Below are 7,241 nucleotides of genomic sequence, written 5' to 3'. Positions count from 1 at the left end.
TGCACACAACCAATCTTTGCTTTTCCTTTCCAGTTTATATCCGTTTTATCTCCTTGCTTGTCTCATTGTCCTAGCTAGGCTTTTCCAGTACTCTACTGAATAGGGGTGATAAGAATGGACATAAATCTTCCCTGGTTATTCCAGTCATTGCTGACATGTATTTGGACATTTATCTCATGCATCAGAACTAATCAGCACTATGCTACCTTACCCACTCCTTCGGTTTAGCTCCAGGACCTGCCTTAATGGTTCTGGTTTAGAGCAGCAGTTATTTCATTAAGTTGTAGTGTTGTATTAGTTTCCTCAGGCTTCTGTAAGAAAATACCAATATTCAGGTGGTTGAAAACAGCAGAAATTTATTGTCTCACAGTTGTCGAGGCTAGCAGTCCAAAACCAAGATGTCAGTAAAGCCATGCCCCCTCTGAAACCTGTAGGAGAGAATCATTGCTTGCTACTTCTAGGTTCTTGGAGTTTGCTGGCATCTTTGGCTTATAGATGCATCACTCCAAACTCAGCTTCTGTTGTGACATCACAGCCTCCATCCTGTGTCTTTTTTCTCTTCTAACATCAGTTTTATTGGATTAAGAGCCCACCACACTCCAGTATTTAAATATAACTAATTACATTTACAATGACCTTTTTTTAAAGTTTCTTATATTGCCTTTATGTTTCAAAAGTTTTTTCTATTTTGGAATTATTAACAGATTCATATATATTTTTCTAGTTATTCAAAATGATTTTATCTTAAATACTTAGTTATAAATACATATAAAATTAGTTTAGTGAATGATATGTTGTGGACACAGCTATATTTCTTCATCTAAATAATTAATGATTTAACCATTAGATGGTTAATCTATTTGTGATCCTTGATCTTTAGTGCAAACTTTGCCATCTGGTAAATTATTAAACAGATGCAAGTGTTTATGTCTGATTTCTGTACATTGATTTGAACCAAAGCATTAAAGTTTAATTACAAGAATAAAGGGATTTTGATGTTCGATTGATCCTAAATTTAATCGTAGAGAAAGAAAAAATACACACTACAGAAAAGTCTTTGAAGATATTTACCATTCATGTTGCATGCTCTCTGTTTTTTCCCTCTATCATACAGGCAACCAGTTCAGACTCTCTCCCAAATCATTTTAACTTTTAAAATTTCAAAGTATTCATCCAACTCATGGCAACCATTGTAAGTCTAATTTTCTCATTTTTTTAAATTAATAAAATTTTATAATTAACACAGATGAGAAGCACAAGTTAATATGCATATTAAAATATGCTCTCTAGTTAGTGCATTTTCTCTATGTTTATTTTGCACTAATTCTATTCCTCATTTAGATCCCAGATGAACTTCAAGGGAAAGTCTTTCATCTTCCTTTGGAATATTCTATCAAATCTCTCATTTTGCTCCACAGTCAGGTGATGTTTCCAGTCTCCAATGGTACCTAGTGAGATAAGCACATGAACAGCATCTGGGTGAGGAAGTAGCACCATGAGGGCAAAAGTTTCCTGCAGCCCTCTTTAATCTCTTCTCCAAATCAAGCTAATGTCTGATAGTTCTCCGTGGGGTTCGATTCCCCACTTCTCCTTATAACGGGAGGAGCTAAGAAACAAACTTCAGGGAACACAGTAACACTGAAAGTAGCCTTACGGTCCACTTCCTTATCTGGTAGACTTCCACCAACCACTAAATTACAACCTTCCTTTGGAAGGAAAACCAAAACAAAATATATGAAAAGATTAGAAAATTAAATATATTTTACTAAATTCCAGGCACTATACTTGGCAAATTACTTCTTCCATGTAACATAAATCTTAACACAACCTTATAAGGTAAGTATTTCTTCATTTTTCAAATGCAAAAATGGAGACCCTAGATTTCCCAGTAATGAAGTGAAGGTCACAGAAGGTGCCTAGAGCTGCTACTGCTGCAGTTTCACTTGATAAAAGTTTGAAACCATCATTAAGCCAATTTTTTAATGAAGATTAATAATTTGACATCTTCAGCTATCAGATTGTCTTATGAAAGCATGATTATTGTCATTTGGAACAGTTAGCAAGCTATTATGGGCATGAGAATTGCTTTATATCTGATCTAGCTGAGGAATGAGAAGTGAAGGTAAATAACAAAGGGAAAAAATAATTTTTAAAGATATCAATTTCAAAAAATCTTTACACATTTAGATTTAATCAATGTCCATCATCATATACATTTATGAATAAATTTGAGAAGAAAATATGAAATAGAGAAGTACAAATTACCTTTAGAATGGTATACATTAAAAAGATTAAATTAAAAAATTTTGAACTTAAGCAATATCAGGAAAAACACTCAATCTTATCTACTCCTAGCATGTTTTAGGAATACCATAAAAATTTATTGCACATTGTCAAATCAATTCATAGCAGGTTGGGTTAATGAAGTATCAATCTACTTTTTACAAGGAAGAAATCTCCCACGTGAAATAATAACAGTAATACAACCTCAGTTCTTCACAATAAAATTTATGTTGTTTCCTTCTAGAACGTTCAAGAGAAATAAAGGAAAACAAGAATTGGAACTCTCCTGGTCGCATAGATCCACGGCCTTCATGCGGTACTTGCGAACAAATTTTAAAGATTAGGTAACATGGACTAGAAGGAAAGAATCTAATGTTTATTGGTCTGGTTTACGTGTCAGGCTCTGTAGTAAAGAATTGTTGGGTTTGCTGGGACACTTTTCATGGTCACTTTCAATTAGGATATTTGATTCCTTCAAGGGCCCATATGGCAGTACTTGGAGAGACATGTTGGCAGGACTCCTTAATTAGCATGGGGGCCAAGGACTCAATGGAACTCTCAACAGTTGTGCTCCTGTAAACCGTTGCTTATCACCTTTGCGCAAGAAACTTCCCTTGTCTGTTCTTCTCCCCAAGTCATGTTTTAGAATTTGCTCATAATTTGCTTGTGGATCAAACTTCATGTTCTCAAATGTTGCCTGTTTAACAACAGCTTCCACATCCTCTTCATTCAGTTGTCTCTCAAGAAAACTGCTGATTTTAAGCACAGAACTTCTGAGATCCTGAAGGAATTGTGAGTATGAGAAAGTATTCAGTTTAAAAGGACCATATAGTTACCATTGAACATCTTTATCACATTTTGGAAAACTAAAGATACCTGGCCTTATTTTAAGTCTAAAGTTTGACAAAGATATATAACTTCATTTATCCTTCTATGAAAAAGCGTGCTTTGGTTTTCAGCTTTGTTAGAGCTTCCTATTGCTTGATTTTATAACAATAGCTCACCTTCATTCTTTCAACCAACGCTTTTAGAATACGTTGTATTTTTCAGAAACTGTGCAAAGCGCTGAAGACGTTTAAGAGAACAATAGTATGCTATCTGTGCCTGTTAAGAATTTTTAATTTCATGAGTGAAAGAATAAAGCAAGTAGTTAGTTACAATGTGCCCAAGAAAGAAGAGCGCTGGTCTAGAGGGCTTTGCCGGTGACTTCACCACACATTTGAAAAAGAACTAGCAGCAACCATCCTCACACTTTTCCAAAAAATTGGAGAGGAGAACATACTTGCAAACACATTTCATAAGGCCAGATTTATCCTGATACCAAAGCTAGATAAAGACACTGCAAGAAAAGAAAACTAAAGAAGAACATCGCTTATGAAAGATAAGATGCAAAAATCCTCAACAAATTACTAGCAAAACAGATTCAACAACATACTGAAAGGATTGTACGCCATTTTTAAGTGGGATTTACTGCTGGAAAGCAAAGAAGTTTCAACATATGAAAATTAATCAATGTGCTACACCACATTTACAGAATGAAGGGGAAAAAATACACAATCATCTCAATTGATGCAGAAAAAACATTTGACAATATCCAAGACATTTTCATAGTCAATGGTGCGAGACTGAAAGGCATTCTGCTAAGATCAGCAGCAAGGCAAGGATGCCACTTCTTGCCACTTGTACTCAATAGAGTACTGGGAGACCTAGCCAGAGTAATTGAGAAAGAAAAAGAAATAAAGGCATCCAGATTGGAAAGGAAGAAATAAAATTATCTCTGTTTGTAGGCAACATGATTTTATAAAGAGAAAACTCTAAAAGTTCCACAGAAATACTGTTAGAACTAATAAACAAATTCAGCAAAGTTGCAGGATCCAAACAACACAAAAATCAGTTGCACTTCTATACAGTAACAATGAACATTCCAAAAAGGAAATAAAGAGAGCAATTCCACTGCATTGTTTGAGAAAATTGCGATCTTTTTCTATAAGAGCTTTAAGAGAAAAACTTGAGTTGACTAAGATCTATCTTTTTTTTTAAATTTTTTTTAAGATTTTATTTTTTCCTTTTTCTCCCCAAAGCCCCTCCGGTACATAGTTGTATGTTCTTCGTTGTGGGTCCTTCTAGTTGTGGCATGTGGGACGCTGCCTCAGCGTGGTTTGATGAACAGTGCCATGTCCGCGCCCAGGATTTGAACCAACGAAACACTGGGCCGCCTGCAGCAGAGCGCGCGAACTTAACCACTCGCCCACGGGGCCAGCCCCAGACTAAGATCTATCTTCACTGACGGGAGAATTGGAAGGAAGATTCTCTTTCTATTATATGGTAACAACAACAAAAAATTGAAGGGCTGTGAAAAAATCGACATCAAAAATACATAAACAAGGGGCTACTTGGTGGAAGGTAAGAGAAAGGTGATACCTGGTGATAGTATATCGATGGCAGAACAGAGAAATATTCAAGAGATTTTGCATAGTTTACTCTGGGGTTGGTCTCTTTGTCCAAATTTTCTGTACGTTCTTTTGTTTATGAATGCTTTTTTTGGTGAGTACATTCTTATGGAGGAACTCAAATTTGAAAATAGGGAAGGAATCAGATTTGCATTTTGAGATGATAACTGGGTGAAGAATGAGAATAAACAAAAGTGAGGTGAGATTTCAGGTAGGTGGACCAATTAGGAAGGCTGCCATAGAAAGTAAGCAAAAGATGGTGGTGACCTGACTAGGGAAGAGGCAAAAGGAGGGAGATAAGTTGTGTCTCCCTCAAAAGTTTCAAAAAGAATACATGTAACTCAGTAATTGATTAAAGAAACGAAGATGCAAGGTGAAGGAGGTGTGAAGTAGGAGCCTGCTTTCTGATTTAGGTCACTTGAATCACAGTGCAATTCCTGGGAGGAGGAGCAGCTTTTGTTGGGAGGTAATAAGCTCTATTTTGGACATGATTAGTTTGAAGCCCAAATATTAGATACAAAAGTAGGTATATAAAAGACAGTTACATTCTATACATGTCTGGGCTGCTGATATATATTCAGGATTCACCAATTTATTCCCCAACCCATTCCACTCTGGTTTACTGGACCTCATACGACACTTCACGTCTCTGGATGTAATGGACATTTAACTTCCTCTTTTTTACTGGACTTCTCAGCAGCTAAATATCTGAAAAGGATCATGAAGATCATTCCTGACACATCTGCTTGGCTTCAAGGTCACTGCACACTCCTTGTTTCCTTTCTACATCTCTGATTTCTCCTTTGCTGTTTCCTTGGTGGGCTCGTTCCTCTCTACTCAAACTTTATACCTTAAGGTCTCTCAGTAATTGATTCTAGTTCCTATTTTCTTCTCACTCTCTCCCTCCTTCTCGCTCCCTGCCTTCTTGCCTCACCCGTTATCTCCTCTCTTCCCACCCCCAATTTAATCCACGTTCATAGTTTCAGCCATGTTCTATACAATGACGATGGCCAAAATTAATATCATTGATATTTTTTGCCAGATTTCTTCTTTGAGCTTTAGACTTGTGTTTCCAAATACCTTCTTTTGGATACTACTAAGTCACCTTGAACTCTAAGGTCAAATCCAACCTCATAATCGTCTCTCTGTAACCTTGTCCTGCTTCAGTGTTGCCTAAGTACCTTCGTGATGACACCACTATATACAGAGACATATGAGCCAGAAATGTAGCAAGCATCCTTGACGCCTCCCTCTTCCTCATTTTTCCGATCAATAGTCCCTCTCCTCTTTACCTCCTGAATATGCCTTAAACTCTGCATTCTCTCCAATTTCAATGATATCATTGAATCCAAGGCACCATTGATTTTCAGTGGATTAGCACACCAGTCTTTAACAAGTTAGCCTATATTCGCTATTATCATTTTTCAATCCACTAATGGGATGATATTTTAAAAATATTAATTCTATCACACTGCTATTCTTTTATAAGGGATAAAAGAAATCACTGACATCAACATTCTCTACAGTATTTGCAAAGTCTGGCTCCTAGAAACCTCTATCTTAATCTTTTATTACTTCCACTTGCTCTTTAACTTTTTTCCTCCCTTCTTCAAAGGTGTCATGTGCTTTACTGCTTCAGGGAATTAGCAAATTCACTTTCCCTGCTTAGAATTCTCCTTTACCTCTCTTTCTGTTGTTAACTGATATTCATTAGCTTACCCTTGTCCTGTTACTTTCCTGAAAACATTGCCTATCACCTTTGACTATCCAGATCCCCTTATTCCATATACTGATCTCATACCTGCAGTTTTTCTTACCAACACTTATCACACTTTTGAATTATGGATACCTGCTTGGGGAATACCTTTCTTTCTTTTTGGCTTATAAGCTCAATGAATAAAAGGTTCCATCCTCTTTTTCTCATAATTTAGTGCCTGTCACATGGTAAGCATTCAATAATTTTTGAAGACATGAGATAATGTATTACATATTAGTGAATCAACATATCAATCAGAGATCACAAAATAGTAAATGTCAAATGTGTCTCATTTGATTAATGCAATGTTTTATGACAGCTTTGAATGGATGCCAATGGGTAAACGTTCCATGATTTCATGTGAAAGCTACTTTCAAGATTCTCTTAAAATAACAGGAAGAACTTGCATCACAGGGCACACATTCACCTCTGTTTAATTACCCATATCTTAGTCACTTCTCACCCAGGGCTCCATAGTGCCCTTTCTCTTTTTCAAGCTATGGCTGCTCTGGACATTTGAGTTTTCCTTCATTGCTACAGATGGTTACATGGAAAAGAATCACAAAAGGTGCCTGTGTACCGTGAGAAGAGAGCCCTGAGGAAGACCAGCAACTAAGGGATGGGCAGGATACTGGAAACCTACGAAGAAGCCTGAGAAGTAGTTAGATATGAAGATAACGAGGGGAAAGTGGTTCACTGAAACAAAAATAAGAAAGAGTTTTAAAGAAATAGTATTTTAAAAAATAATCTTC

At 36.4% G+C, this 7,241-nt stretch overlaps 1 long non-coding RNA gene across 1 annotated transcript; it reads right to left on the bottom strand.

Moving 5' to 3' along the window:
* Nucleotides 1-334: 334 nt before the first annotated feature.
* On the bottom strand, nucleotides 335-3,097 carry LOC124234002 (uncharacterized). The gene is made up of 2 exons (XR_006887199.1): nucleotides 2,878-3,097; nucleotides 335-1,448 (listed from the first exon to the last, which is right to left on the bottom strand). It is a non-coding gene; the product is annotated as an uncharacterized LOC124234002 (long non-coding RNA).
* Between the last annotated feature and the right edge of the window lie 4,144 nt (nucleotides 3,098-7,241).

Source organism: Equus quagga, unplaced genomic scaffold (genome assembly GCF_021613505.1).
Source record: "Equus quagga isolate Etosha38 unplaced genomic scaffold, UCLA_HA_Equagga_1.0 608_RagTag, whole genome shotgun sequence".
In the NCBI taxonomy this organism is placed as follows: domain Eukaryota; kingdom Metazoa; phylum Chordata; class Mammalia; order Perissodactyla; family Equidae; genus Equus; species Equus quagga.
This window is presented reverse-complemented; position numbering and strand designations above follow the sequence as displayed.